Genomic DNA, 12,364 nt, shown 5'->3' on the forward strand with positions numbered 1-12,364 from the left:
TAGCCATCACCTAAAAACTTACCTCACTGTTTAGGCCTAATTCCAGCTGCTTTTGGCAGCTAAACAGTGTTGAGCCTCTTTAGTAGTTTAATTTGAGACCACCTGCTTATATCATGTCCTGTAGGTCTTTTTACATTATCAACACATGATTTTTTTCAGTAAGCCAAAACAGTTAGGAAACTTTTTTCTTAGCTTACCTGGTTATAGAAGTAGAAGAGTGCAAAAAAGTGCCTGTATCTCACCTACAGCCATACCACATTGGATACGCCCAATCTCGTCTGATCTTGGAAGCTAAGCAGTGATTGGCCTGGTTAGTACTTGGGTGGGTGACCACATGGGAACACCAGGTGCGGTAGGTTTTTTCCCATTACTGGCAAATTGTTTTTATTGTCTAGCTATTCAAATTGGAAACTTTTTTTTATTGCCAGTACAGACATTTGGAAGAGGTCAAACAGACACAATAGCCATCACCTAAAAACTTACCACACTGTTTAGGCCCAATCCCAACTGCTTTTGGCAGCTAAACAGTGTTGAGCCTCTTTAGTAGTTTAATTTGGGACCACCTGCTTATATCATGTCCTGTAGGTCTTTTTACATTATCAACACATGATTTTTTTCAGTAAGCCAAAACAGTTAGGAAACTTTTTTATTAGCTTACCTGGTTATAGAAGTAGAAGAGTGCAAAAAAGTTCCTGTATCTCACCTACAGTCATACCACATTGGATACGCCCAATCTCGTCTGATCTTGGAAGTTAAGCAGTGTTGGGCCTGTTTAGTACTTGGGTGGGAGACCACATGGGAACACCAGGTGCTGTAGGTTTTTCCCATTACTGGCAAATTGTTTTTATTCTCTAGCTATTTAAATTGGAAACTTTTTCTTTTTATTGCCAATACAGACATTTGGGAGAGGTCAAACAGACACAATAGCCATCACATAAAAACTTACCACACTGTTTAGGCCCAATTCCAACTGCTTTTGGCAGCTAAACAGTGTTGAGCCTCTTTAGCAGTTTAACTTGAGACAACATGCTTATATCATGTCCTGTAGGTCTTTTTACATTATCAACACATGATTTTTTTCAGTAAGCCAAAACAGTTAGGAAACTTTTTTCTTAGCTTACCTGGTTATAGAAGTAGAAGAGTGCAAACAAGTGCCTGTATCTCACCTACAGCCATACCACATTGGATACGCCCAATCTCGTCTGATCTTGGAAGCTAAGCAGTGATGGGCCTGGTTAGTACTTGGGTAGGTGACCACATGGGAACACCAGGTGCGGTAGGTTTTTTCCCATTACTGGCAAATTGTTTTTATTCTCTAGCTATTCAAATTGGAAACTTTTTTTTATTGCCAGTACAGACATTTGGAAGAGGTCAAACAGACACAATAGCCATCACCTAAAAACTTACCACACTGTTTAGGCCCAATCCCAACTGCTTTTGGCAGCTAAACAGTGTTGAGCCTCTTTAGTAGTTTAATTTGGGACCACCTGCTTATATCATGTCCTGTAGGTCTTTTTACATTATCAACACATGATTTTTTTCAGTAAGCCAAAACAGTTAGGAAACTTTTTTATTAGCTTACCTGGTTATAGAAGTAGAAGAGTGCAAACAAGTGCCTGTATCTCACGTACAGTCATACCACATTGGATACGCCCAATCTCGTCTGATCTTGGAAGTTAAGCAGTGATGGGCATGGTTAGTACTTGGGTGGGGGACCACATAGGAACACCAGGTGCTGTAGGTTTTTTCCCATTACTGGCAAATTGTTTTTAATCTCTAGCTATTTAAATTGGAAACTTTTTCTTTTTATTGCCAATACAGACATTTGGGAGAGGTCAAACAGACACAATAGCCATCACATAAAAACTTACCACACTGTTTAGGCCCAATTCCAACTGCTTTGGGCAGCTAAACAGTGTTGAGCCTCTTTAGTAGTTTAATTTGAGACCACCTGCTTATATCATGTCCTGTAGGTCTTTTTACATTATCAACACATGATTTTTTTCAGTAAGCCAAAACAGTTAGGAAACTTTTTTTTTAGCTTACCTGGTTATAGAAGTAGAAGAGTGCAAAAAAGTTCCTGTATCTCACCTACAGCCATACCACATTGGATACGCCCAATCTCGTCTGATCTTGGAAGCTAAGCAGTGATGGGCCTGGTTAGTACTTGGGTGGGTGACTACATGGGAACACCAGGTGCTGTAGGTTTTTTACCATTACTGGCCATAGTTTTTTATTCTCTAGCTATTTAAATTGGAAACTTTTTTTTATTGCCAGTACAGACATTTGGAAGAGGTCAAACAGACACAATAGCCATCACCTAAAAACTTACCACACTGTTTAGGCAAAATTCCAACTGCTTTTGGCAGCTAAACAGTGTTGAGCCTCTTTAGTAGTTTAATTTGAGACCACATGCTTATATCATGTCCTGTAGCTCTTTTTACATTATCAACACATGATTTTTTTCAGTAAGCCAAAACAGTTAGGAAACTTTTTGATTAGCTTACCTGGTTATAGAAGTAGAAGAGGGCAAAAAAGTGCCTGTATCTCACCTACAGCCATACCACATTTAATATGCCTAATCTCGTCTGATCTTGGAGGCTAAGCAGTGATGGGCCTGGTTAGTACTTGGGTAGGTGACCACATGGGAACACCAGGTGCTGTAGGTTTTTTCCCATTACTGGCAAATTGTTTTTATTCTCTAGCTATTTAAATTGGAAACTTTTTTTTATTGCCAGTACAGACATTTGGAAGAGGTTAAACAGACCCAATAGCCGTCACCTAAAAACTTACCACACTGTTTAGGCCCAATCCCAACTGCTTTTGGCAGCTAAACAGTGTTGAGCCTCTTTAGTAGTTTAATTTTAGACCACCTGCTTATATCATGTCCTGTAGGTCTTTTTACATTATCAACACATAATTTTTTTCAGTAAGCCAAAACAGTTAGGAAACTTTTTTATTAGCTTACCTGGTTATAGAAGTAGAAGAGTGCAAAAAAGTGCCTGTATCTCACCTACAGCCATACCACATTGGATACGCCCAATCTCGTCTGATCTTGGAAGCTAAGCAAAAAAGTGCCTGTATCTCACCTACAGCCATACCACATTGGATACGCCCAATCTCGTCTGATCTTGGAAGCTAAGCAGTGATGGGCCTGGTTAGTACTTGGGTGGGTGACCACATGGGAACACCAGGTGCTGTAGGTTTTTTCCCATTACTGGCAAATTGTTTTTATTCTCTAGCTATATAAATTGGAAACTTTTTTTTATTGCCAGTACAGACATTTGGAAGAGGTCAAACAGACACAATAGCCATCACCTAAAAACTTACCACACTGTTTAGGCCCAATCCCAACTGCTTTTGGCAGCTAAACAGTGTTGAGCCTCTTAAGTAGTTTAATTTGAGACCACCTGCTTATATCATGTCCTGTAGGTCTTTTTACATTATCAACACATGATTTTTTTCAGTAAGCCAGAACAGTTAGGAAACTTTTTTATTAGCTTACCTGGTTATAGAAGTAGAAGAGTGCAAAAAAGTGCCTGTATCTCACCTACAGCCATACCACATTGGATACGCCCAATCTCGTCTGATCTTGGAAGCTAAGCAGTGATGGGCTTGGTTAGTACTTGGGTGGGTGACCACATGGGAACACCAGTTGCGGTAGGTTTTTTCCCATTACTGGCAAATTGTTTTTATTGTCTAGCTATTCAAATTGGAAACTCTTTTTTATTGCCAGTACAGACATTTGGAAGAGGTCAAACAGACACAATAGCCATCACCTAAAAACTTACCACACTGTTTAGGCCCAATCCCAACTGCTTTTGGCAGCTAAACAGTGTTGAGCCTCTTTAGTAGTTTAATTTGGGACCACCTGCTTATATCATGTCCTGTAGGTCTTTTTACATTATCAACACATGATTTTTTTCAGTAAGCCAAAACAGTTAGGAAACTTTTTTCTTAGCTTACCTGGTTATAGAAGTAGAAGAGTGCAAAAAAGTGCCTGTATCTCACCTACAGCCATACCACATTGGATACGCCCAATCTCGTCTGATCTTGGAAGCTAAGCAGTGATGGGCCTGGTTAGTACTTGGGTGGGTGACCACATGGGAACACCAGGTGCGGTAGGTTTTTTCCCATTACTGGCAAATTGTTTTTATTCTCTAGCTATTCAAATTGGAAACTTTTTTTATTGCCAGTACAGACATTTGGAAGAGGTCAAACAGACACAATAGCCATCACCTAAAAACTTACCACACTGTTTAGGCCCAATCCCAACTGCTTTTGGCAGCTAAACAGTGTTGAGCCTCTTTAGTAGTTTAATTTGGGACCACCTGCTTATATCATGTCCTGTAGGTCTTTTTACATTATCAACACATGATTTTTTTCAGTAAGCCAAAACAGTTAGGAAACTTTTTTATTAGCTTACCTGGTTATAGAAGTAGAAGAGTGCAAACAAGTGCCTGTATCTCACGTACAGTCATACCACATTGGATACGCCCAATCTCGTCTGATCTTGGAAGTTAAGCAGTGATGGGCATGGTTAGTACTTGGGTGGGGGACCACATAGGAACACCAGGTGCTGTAGGTTTTTTCCCATTACTGGCAAATTGTTTTTAATCTCTAGCTATTTAAGTTGGAAACTTTTTCTTTTTATTGCCAATACAGACATTTGGGAGAGGTCAAACAGACACAATAGCCATCACATAAAAACTTACCACACTGTTTAGGCCCAATTCCAACTGCTTTGGGCAGCTAAACAGTGTTGAGCCTCTTTAGTAGTTTAATTTGAGACCACCTGCTTATATCATGTCCTGTAGGTCTTTTTACATTATCAACACATGATTTTTTTCAGTAAGCCAAAACAGTTAGGAAACTTTTTTTTTAGCTTACCTGGTTATAGAAGTAGAAGAGTGCAAAAAAGTGCCTGTATCTCACCTACAGCCATACCACATTGGATACGCCCAATCTCGTCTGATCTTGGAAGCTAAGCAGTGATGGGCCTGGTTAGTACTTGGGTGGGTGACTACATGGGAACACCAGGTGCTGTAGGTTTTTTACCATTACTGGCAATATTTTTTTATTCTCTAGCTATTTAAATTGGAAACTTTTTTTTATTGCCAGTACAGACATTTGGAAGAGGTCAAACAGACACAATAGCCATCACCTAAAAACTTACCACACTGTTTAGGCGAAATTCCAACTGCTTTTGGCAGCTAAACAGTGTTGAGCCTCTTAAGTAGTTTAATTTGAGACCACCTGCTTATATCATGTCCTGTAGGTCTTTTTACATTATCAACACATGATTTTTTTCAGTAAGCCAGAACAGTTAGGAAACTTTTTTATTAGCTTACCTGGTTATAGAAGTAGAAGAGTGCAAAATTGCCTGTATCTCAACTACAGCCATACCACATTGGATACGCCCAATCTCGTCTGATCTTGGAAGCTAAGCAGTGATGGGCTTGGTTAGTACTTGGGTGGGTGACCACATGGGAACACCAGTTGCGGTAGTTTTTTTCCCATTACTGGCAAATTGTTTTTATTGTCTAGCTATTCAAATTGGAAACTTTTTTTTATTGCCAGTACAGACATTTGGAAGAGGTCAAACAGACACAATAGCCATCACCTAAAAACTTACCACACTGTTTAGGCCTAATCCCAACTGCTTTTGGCAGCTAAACAGTGTTGAGCCTCTTTAGTAGTTTAATTTGGGACCACCTGCTTATATCATGTCCTGTAGGTCTTTTTACATTATCAACACATGATTTTTTTAAGTAAGCCAAAACAGTTAGGAAACTTTTTTTTTAGCTTACCTGGTTATAGAAGTAGAAGAGTGCAAAAAAGTTCCTGTATCTCACCTACAGTCATATCACATTGGATACGCCCAATCTCGTCTGATCTTGGAAGCTAAGCAGTGATGGGCCTGGTTAGTACTTGGGTGGGTGACCACATGGGAACACCAGGTGCTGTAGGTTTTTTCCCATTACTGGCAAATTGTTTTTATTCTCTAGCTATTTAAATTGGAAACTTTTTCTTTTTATTGCCAATACAGACATTTGGGAGAGGTCAAACAGACACAATAGCCATCACCTAAAAACTTACCTCACTGTTTAGGCCTAATTCCAGCTGCTTTTGGCAGCTAAACAGTGTTGAGCCTCTTTAGTAGTTTAATTTGAGACCACCTGCTTATATCATGTCCTGTAGGTCTTTTTACATTATCAACACATGATTTTTTTCAGTAAGCCAAAACAGTTAGGAAACTTTTTTCTTAGCTTACCTGGTTATAGAAGTAGAAGAGTGCAAAAAAGTGCCTGTATCTCACCTACAGCCATACCACATTGGATACGCCCAATCTCGTCTGATCTTGGAAGCTAAGCAGTGATTGGCCTGGTTAGTACTTGGGTGGGTGACCACATGGGAACACCAGGTGCGGTAGGTTTTTTCCCATTACTGGCAAATTGTTTTTATTGTCTAGCTATTCAAATTGGAAACTTTTTTTTATTGCCAGTACAGACATTTGGAAGAGGTCAAACAGACACAATAGCCATCACCTAAAAACTTACCACACTGTTTAGGCCCAATCCCAACTGCTTTTGGCAGCTAAACAGTGTTGAGCCTCTTTAGTAGTTTAATTTGGGACCACCTGCTTATATCATGTCCTGTAGGTCTTTTTACATTATCAACACATGATTTTTTTCAGTAAGCCAAAACAGTTAGGAAACTTTTTTATTAGCTTACCTGGTTATAGAAGTAGAAGAGTGCAAACAAGTGCCTGTATCTCACGTACAGTCATACCACATTGGATACGCCCAATCTCGTCTGATCTTGGAAGTTAAGCAGTGATGGGCCTGGTTAGTACTTGGGTGGGGGACCACATAGGAACACCAGGTGCTGTAGGTTTTTTCCCATTACTGGCAAATTGTTTTTAATCTCTAGCTATTTAAGTTGGAAACTTTTTCTTTTTATTGCCAATACAGACATTTGGGAGAGGTCAAACAGACACAATAGCCATCACATAAAAACTTACCACACTGTTTAGGCCCAATTCCAACTGCTTTGGGCAGCTAAACAGTGTTGAGCCTCTTTAGTAGTTTAATTTGAGACCACCTGCTTATATCATGTCCTGTAGGTCTTTTTACATTATCAACACATGATTTTTTTCAGTAAGCCAAAACAGTTAGGAAACTTTTTTTTTAGCTTACCTGGTTATAGAAGTAGAAGAGTGCAAAAAAGTTCCTGTATCTCACCTACAGCCATACCACATTGGATACGCCCAATCTCGTCTGATCTTGGAAGCTAAGCAGTGATGGGCCTGGTTAGTACTTGGGTGGGTGACTACATGCGAAACACCAGGTGCTGTAGGTTTTTTACCATTACTGGCAATATTTTTTTATTCTCTAGCTATTTAAATTGGAAACTTTTTTTTATTGCCAGTACAGACATTTGGAAGAGGTCAAACAGACACAATAGCCATCACCTAAAAACTTACCACACTGTTTAGGCAAAATTCCAACTGCTTTTGGCAGCTAAACAGTGTTAAGCCTCTTTAGTAGTTTAATTTGAGACCACATGCTAATATCATGTCCTGTAGGTCTTTTTACATTATCAACACATGATTTTTTTCAGTAAGCCAAAACAGTTAGGAAACTTTTTTATTAGCTTACCTGGTTATAGAAGTAGAAGAGGGCAAAAAAGTGCCTGTATCTTACCCACAGCCATACCACATTGAATAAGCCTAATCTCGTCTGATCTTGGAAGTTAAGCAGTGATGGGCATGGTTAGTACTTGGGTGGTGGACCACATGGGAACACCAGGTGCTGTAGGTTTTTTCCCATTACTGGCAAATTGTTTTTATTCTCTAGCTATTTAAATTGGAAACATTTTCTTTTTATTGCCAATACAGACATTTGGGAGAGGTCAAACAGACACAATAGCCATCACATAAAAACTTACCACACTGTTTAGGCTTAATTCCAACTGCTTTGGGCAGCTAAACAGTGTTGAGCCTCTTTAGTAGTTTAATTTGCGACCACCTGCTTATATCATGTCCTGTAGGTCTTTTTACATTATCAACACATGATTTTTTTCAGTAAGCCAAAACAGTTAGGAAACTTTTTTTTTAGCTTACCTGGTTATAGAAGTAGAAGAGTGCAAAAAAGTGCCTGTATCTCACCTACAGCCATACCACATTGGATACGCCCAATCTCGTCTGATCTTGGAAGCTAAGCAAAAAAGTGCCTGTATCTCACCTACAGCCATACCACATTGGATACGTCTGATCTTGGAAGCTAAGCAGTGATGGGCCTGGTTAGTACTTGGGTGGGTGACCACATGGGAACACCAGGTGCTGTAGGTTTTTTCCCATTACTGGCAAATTGTTTTTATTCTCTAGCTATATAAATTGGAAACTTTTTTTTATTGCCAGTACAAACATTTGGAAGAGGTCAAACAGACACAATAGCCATCACCTAAAAACTTACCACACTGTTTAGGCCCAATCCCAACTGCTTTTGGCAGCTAAACAGTGTTGAGCCTCTTAAGTAGTTTAATTTGAGACCACCTGCTTATATCATGTCCTGTAGGTCTTTTTTATACATTATGAACACATGATTTTTTTCAGTAAGCCAAAACAGTTAGGAAACTTTTTTATTAGCTTACCTGGTTATAGAAGTAGAAGAGTGCAAAAAAGTGCCTGTATCTCACCTACAGCCATACCACATTGGATACGCCCAATCTAGTCTGTTCTTGGAAGCTAAGCAGTGATGGGCCTGGTTAGTACTTAGGTGGGTGACCACATGGGAACACCAGGTGCGGTAGGTTTTTTCCCATTACTGGCAAATTGTTTTTATTCTCTAGCTATTCAAATTGGAAACTTTTTTTTATTGCCAGTACAGACATTTGGAAGAGGTCAAACAGACACAATAGCCATCACCTAAAAACTTACCACACTGTTTAGGCCCAATCCCAACTGCTTTTGGCAGCTAAACAGTGTTGAGCCTCTTAAGTATTTTAATTTGAGACCACCTGCTTATATCATGTCCTGTAGGTCTTTTTACATTATCAACACATGATTTTTTTCAGTAAGCCAAAACAGTTAGGAAACTTTTTTATTAGCTTACCTGGTTATAGAAGTAGAAGAGTGCAAAAAAGTGCCTGTATCTCACCTACAGCCATACCACATTGGATACGCCCAATCTCGTCTGATCTTGGAAGCTAAGCAAAAAAGTGCCTGTCTCTCACCTACAGCCATACCACATTGGATACGTCTGATCTTGGAAGCTAAGCAGTGATGGGCCTGGTTAGTACTTGGGTGGGTGACCACATGGGAACACCAGGTGCTGTAGGTTTTTTCCCATTACTGGCAAATTGTTTTTATTCTCTAGCTATATAAATTGGAAACTTTTTTTTATTGCCAGTACAAACATTTGGAAGAGGTCAAACAGACACAATAGCCATCACCTAAAAACTTACCACACTGTTTAGGCCCAATCCCAACTGCTTTTGGCAGCTAAACAGTGTTGAGCCTCTTAAGTAGTTTAATTTGAGACCACCTGCTTATATCATGTCCTGTAGGTCTTTTTTATACATTATGAACACATGATTTTTTTCAGTAAGCCAAAACAGTTAGGAAACTTTTTTATTAGCTTACCTGGTTATAGAAGTAGAAGAGTGCAAAAAAGTGCCTGTATCTCACCTACAGCCATACCACATTGGATACGCCCAATCTAGTCTGTTCTTGGAAGCTAAGCAGTGATGGGCCTGGTTAGTACTTAGGTGGGTGACCACATGGGAACACCAGGTGCGGTAGGTTTTTTCCCATTACTGGCAAATTGTTTTTATTCTCTAGCTATTCAAATTGGAAACTTTTTTTTATTGCCAGTACAGACATTTGGAAGAGGTCAAACAGACACAATAGCCATCACCTAAAAACTTACCACACTGTTTAGGCCCAATCCCAACTGCTTTTGGCAGCTAAACAGTGTTGAGCCTCTTTAGTAGTTTAATTTGGGACCACCTGCTTATATCATGTCCTGTAGGTCTTTTTACATTATCAACACATGATTTTTTTCAGTAAGCCAAAACAGTTAGGAAACTTTTTTATTAGCTTACCTGGTTATAGAAGTAGAAGAGTGCAAACAAGTGCCTGTATCTCACCTACAGTCATACCACATTGGATACGCCCAATCTCGTCTGATCTTGGAAGTTAAGCAGTGATGGGCCTGGTTAGTACTTGGGTGGGGGACCACATAGGAACACCAGGTGCTGTAGGTTTTTTCCCATTACTGGCAAATTGTTTTTATTCTCTAGCTATTTAAATTGGAAACTTTTTCTTTTTATTGCCAATACAGACATTTGGGAGAGGTCAAACAGACACAATAGCCATCACATAAAAACTTACCACACTGTTTAGGCCCAATTCCAACTGCTTTGGGCAGCTAAACAGTGTTGAGCCTCTTTAGTAGTTTAATTTTAGACCACCTGCTTATATCATGTCCTGTAGGTCTTTTTACATTATCAACACATGATTTTTTCAGTAAGCCAAAACAGTTAGGAAACTTTTTTTTTAGCTTACCTGGTTATAGAAGTAGAAGAGTGCAAAAAAGTTCCTGTATCTCACCTACAGCCATACCACATTGGATACGCCCAATCTCGTCTGATCTTGGAAGCTAAGCAGTGATGGGCCTGGTTAGTACTTGGGTGGGTGACCACATGGGAACACCAGGTGCTGTAGGTTTTTTACCATTACTGGCCATATTTTTTTATTCTCTAGCTATTTAAATTGGAAACTTTTTTTTATTGCCAGTACAGACATTTGGAAGAGGTCAAACAGACACAATAGCCATCACCTAAAAACTTACCACACTGTTTAGGCAAAATTCCAACTGCTTTTGGCAGCTAAACAGTGTTGAGCCTCTTTAGTAGTTTAATTTGAGACCACATGCTTATATCATGTGCTGTAGGTCTTTTTACATTATCAACACATGATTTTTTTCAGTAAGCCAAAACAGTTAGGAAACTTTTTGATTAGCTTACCTGGTTATAGAAGTAGAAGAGGGCAAAAAAGTGCCTGTATCTCACCTACAGCCATACCACATTGAATAAGCCTAATCTCGTCTGATCTTGGAAGCTAAGCAGTGATGGGCCTGGTTAGTACTTGGGTGGGTGACCACATGGGAACACCAGGTGCTGTAGGTTTTTTCCCATTACTGGCAAATTGTTTTTATTCTCTAGCTATTTAAATTGGAAACTTTTTTTTATTGCCAGTACAGACATTTGGAAGAGGTTAAACAGACACAATAGCCGTCACCTAAAAACTTACCACACTGTTTAGGCCTAATCCCAACTGCTTTTGGCAGCTAAACAGTGTTGAGCCTCTTTAGTAGTTTAATTTTAGACCACCTGCTTATATCATGTCCTGTAGGTCTTTTTACATTATCAACACATGATTTTTTTCAGTAAGCCAAAACAGTTAGGAAACTTTTTTATTAGCTTACCTGGTTATAGAAGTAGAAGAGTGCAAAAAAGTGCCTGTATCTCACCTACAGCCATACCACATTGGATACGCCCAATCTCGTCTGATCTTGGAAGCTAAGCAAAAAAGTGCCTGTATCTCACCTACAGCCATACCACATTGGATACGCCCAATCTCGTCTGATCTTGGAAGCTAAGCAGTGATGGGCCTGGTTAGTACTTGGGTGGGTGACCACATGGGAACACCAGGTGCGGTAGGTTTTTTCCCATTACTGGCAAATTGTTTTTATTGTCTAGCTATTCAAATTGGAAACTTTTTTTTATTGCCAGTACAGACATTTGGAAGAGGTCAAACAGACACAATAGCCATCACCTAAAAACTTACCACACTGTTTAGGCCCAATCCCAACTGCTTTTGGCAGCTAAACAGTGTTGAGCCTCTTTAGTAGTTTAATTTGGGACCACCTGCTTATATCATGTCCTGTAGGTCTTTTTACATTATCAACACATGATTTTTTTAAGTAAGCCAAAACAGTTAGGAAACTTTTTTTTTAGCTTACCTGGTTATAGAAGTAGAAGAGTGCAAAAAAGTTCCTGTATCTCACCTACAGCCATACCACATTGGATACGCCCAATCTCGTCTGATCTTGGAAGCTAAGCAGTGATGGGCCTGGTTAGTACTTGGGTAGGTGACCACATGGGAACACCAGGTGCGGTAGGTTTTTTCCCATTACTGGCAAATTGTTTTTATTCTCTAGCTATTCAAATTGGAAACTTTTTTTTATTGCCAGTACAGACATTTGGAAGAGGTCAAACAGACACAATAGCCATCACCTAAAAACTTACCACACTGTTTAGGCCCAATCCCAACTGCTTTTGGCAGCTAAACAGTGTT

General features: G+C 39.5%; 20 non-coding genes and 6 pseudogenes across 20 annotated transcripts; all 26 read left to right on the top strand.

Moving 5' to 3' along the window:
- The first annotated feature begins 240 nt into the window (after positions 1–240).
- LOC146023964 (5S ribosomal RNA) lies at positions 241–359 on the top strand. The gene has a single exon (XR_014453363.1). It is a non-coding gene; the product is annotated as a 5S ribosomal RNA (ribosomal RNA).
- Positions 360–701: 342 nt separating this feature from the next.
- LOC146022360 (5S ribosomal RNA) lies at positions 702–820 on the top strand. The gene has a single exon (XR_014451819.1). It is a non-coding gene; the product is annotated as a 5S ribosomal RNA (ribosomal RNA).
- A 344-nt stretch (positions 821–1,164) lies between these two features.
- On the top strand, positions 1,165–1,283 carry LOC146023580 (5S ribosomal RNA). Its single transcript, XR_014452993.1, has one exon. It is a non-coding gene; the product is annotated as a 5S ribosomal RNA (ribosomal RNA).
- Positions 1,284–1,625: 342 nt separating this feature from the next.
- On the top strand, positions 1,626–1,744 carry LOC146024577 (5S ribosomal RNA). The gene has a single exon (XR_014453950.1). It is a non-coding gene; the product is annotated as a 5S ribosomal RNA (ribosomal RNA).
- A 345-nt stretch (positions 1,745–2,089) lies between these two features.
- On the top strand, positions 2,090–2,208 carry LOC146021446 (5S ribosomal RNA). The gene has a single exon (XR_014450933.1). It is a non-coding gene; the product is annotated as a 5S ribosomal RNA (ribosomal RNA).
- A 342-nt stretch (positions 2,209–2,550) lies between these two features.
- On the top strand, positions 2,551–2,669 carry LOC146024808 (5S ribosomal RNA; annotated as a pseudogene).
- A 418-nt stretch (positions 2,670–3,087) lies between these two features.
- Positions 3,088–3,206, top strand: LOC146021440 (5S ribosomal RNA). The gene has a single exon (XR_014450927.1). It is a non-coding gene; the product is annotated as a 5S ribosomal RNA (ribosomal RNA).
- A 342-nt stretch (positions 3,207–3,548) lies between these two features.
- LOC146024077 (5S ribosomal RNA) lies at positions 3,549–3,667 on the top strand. Its single transcript, XR_014453472.1, has one exon. It is a non-coding gene; the product is annotated as a 5S ribosomal RNA (ribosomal RNA).
- Positions 3,668–4,009: 342 nt separating this feature from the next.
- On the top strand, positions 4,010–4,128 carry LOC146021666 (5S ribosomal RNA). The gene has a single exon (XR_014451143.1). It is a non-coding gene; the product is annotated as a 5S ribosomal RNA (ribosomal RNA).
- Positions 4,129–4,469: 341 nt separating this feature from the next.
- Positions 4,470–4,588, top strand: LOC146024578 (5S ribosomal RNA). The gene has a single exon (XR_014453951.1). It is a non-coding gene; the product is annotated as a 5S ribosomal RNA (ribosomal RNA).
- Positions 4,589–4,933: 345 nt separating this feature from the next.
- Positions 4,934–5,052, top strand: LOC146021447 (5S ribosomal RNA). The gene has a single exon (XR_014450934.1). It is a non-coding gene; the product is annotated as a 5S ribosomal RNA (ribosomal RNA).
- A 340-nt stretch (positions 5,053–5,392) lies between these two features.
- LOC146024261 (5S ribosomal RNA) lies at positions 5,393–5,511 on the top strand. Its single transcript, XR_014453647.1, has one exon. It is a non-coding gene; the product is annotated as a 5S ribosomal RNA (ribosomal RNA).
- A 342-nt stretch (positions 5,512–5,853) lies between these two features.
- On the top strand, positions 5,854–5,972 carry LOC146021606 (5S ribosomal RNA). The gene has a single exon (XR_014451085.1). It is a non-coding gene; the product is annotated as a 5S ribosomal RNA (ribosomal RNA).
- Positions 5,973–6,317: 345 nt separating this feature from the next.
- LOC146023965 (5S ribosomal RNA) lies at positions 6,318–6,436 on the top strand. The gene has a single exon (XR_014453364.1). It is a non-coding gene; the product is annotated as a 5S ribosomal RNA (ribosomal RNA).
- Positions 6,437–6,778: 342 nt separating this feature from the next.
- Positions 6,779–6,897, top strand: LOC146023455 (5S ribosomal RNA). Its single transcript, XR_014452872.1, has one exon. It is a non-coding gene; the product is annotated as a 5S ribosomal RNA (ribosomal RNA).
- Positions 6,898–7,242: 345 nt separating this feature from the next.
- On the top strand, positions 7,243–7,362 carry LOC146023945 (5S ribosomal RNA). The gene has a single exon (XR_014453344.1). It is a non-coding gene; the product is annotated as a 5S ribosomal RNA (ribosomal RNA).
- Positions 7,363–7,704: 342 nt separating this feature from the next.
- Positions 7,705–7,823, top strand: LOC146025070 (5S ribosomal RNA; annotated as a pseudogene).
- Positions 7,824–8,168: 345 nt separating this feature from the next.
- LOC146024775 (5S ribosomal RNA) lies at positions 8,169–8,353 on the top strand (annotated as a pseudogene).
- A 345-nt stretch (positions 8,354–8,698) lies between these two features.
- LOC146024720 (5S ribosomal RNA) lies at positions 8,699–8,817 on the top strand (annotated as a pseudogene).
- A 342-nt stretch (positions 8,818–9,159) lies between these two features.
- Positions 9,160–9,344, top strand: LOC146024776 (5S ribosomal RNA; annotated as a pseudogene).
- Positions 9,345–9,689: 345 nt separating this feature from the next.
- Positions 9,690–9,808, top strand: LOC146024721 (5S ribosomal RNA; annotated as a pseudogene).
- Positions 9,809–10,150: 342 nt separating this feature from the next.
- LOC146021574 (5S ribosomal RNA) lies at positions 10,151–10,269 on the top strand. Its single transcript, XR_014451054.1, has one exon. It is a non-coding gene; the product is annotated as a 5S ribosomal RNA (ribosomal RNA).
- A 344-nt stretch (positions 10,270–10,613) lies between these two features.
- Positions 10,614–10,732, top strand: LOC146021451 (5S ribosomal RNA). Its single transcript, XR_014450938.1, has one exon. It is a non-coding gene; the product is annotated as a 5S ribosomal RNA (ribosomal RNA).
- Positions 10,733–11,074: 342 nt separating this feature from the next.
- On the top strand, positions 11,075–11,193 carry LOC146023133 (5S ribosomal RNA). Its single transcript, XR_014452561.1, has one exon. It is a non-coding gene; the product is annotated as a 5S ribosomal RNA (ribosomal RNA).
- A 418-nt stretch (positions 11,194–11,611) lies between these two features.
- LOC146021667 (5S ribosomal RNA) lies at positions 11,612–11,730 on the top strand. The gene has a single exon (XR_014451144.1). It is a non-coding gene; the product is annotated as a 5S ribosomal RNA (ribosomal RNA).
- A 342-nt stretch (positions 11,731–12,072) lies between these two features.
- Positions 12,073–12,191, top strand: LOC146023581 (5S ribosomal RNA). Its single transcript, XR_014452994.1, has one exon. It is a non-coding gene; the product is annotated as a 5S ribosomal RNA (ribosomal RNA).
- Positions 12,192–12,364: the final 173 nt, after the last annotated feature.

The sequence above is a fragment of the Crinia signifera genome, chromosome 7 (assembly GCF_055691185.1).
Source record: "Crinia signifera chromosome 7, ASM5569118v1, whole genome shotgun sequence".
Taxonomy (NCBI): Eukaryota; Metazoa; Chordata; class Amphibia; order Anura; family Myobatrachidae; genus Crinia; species Crinia signifera.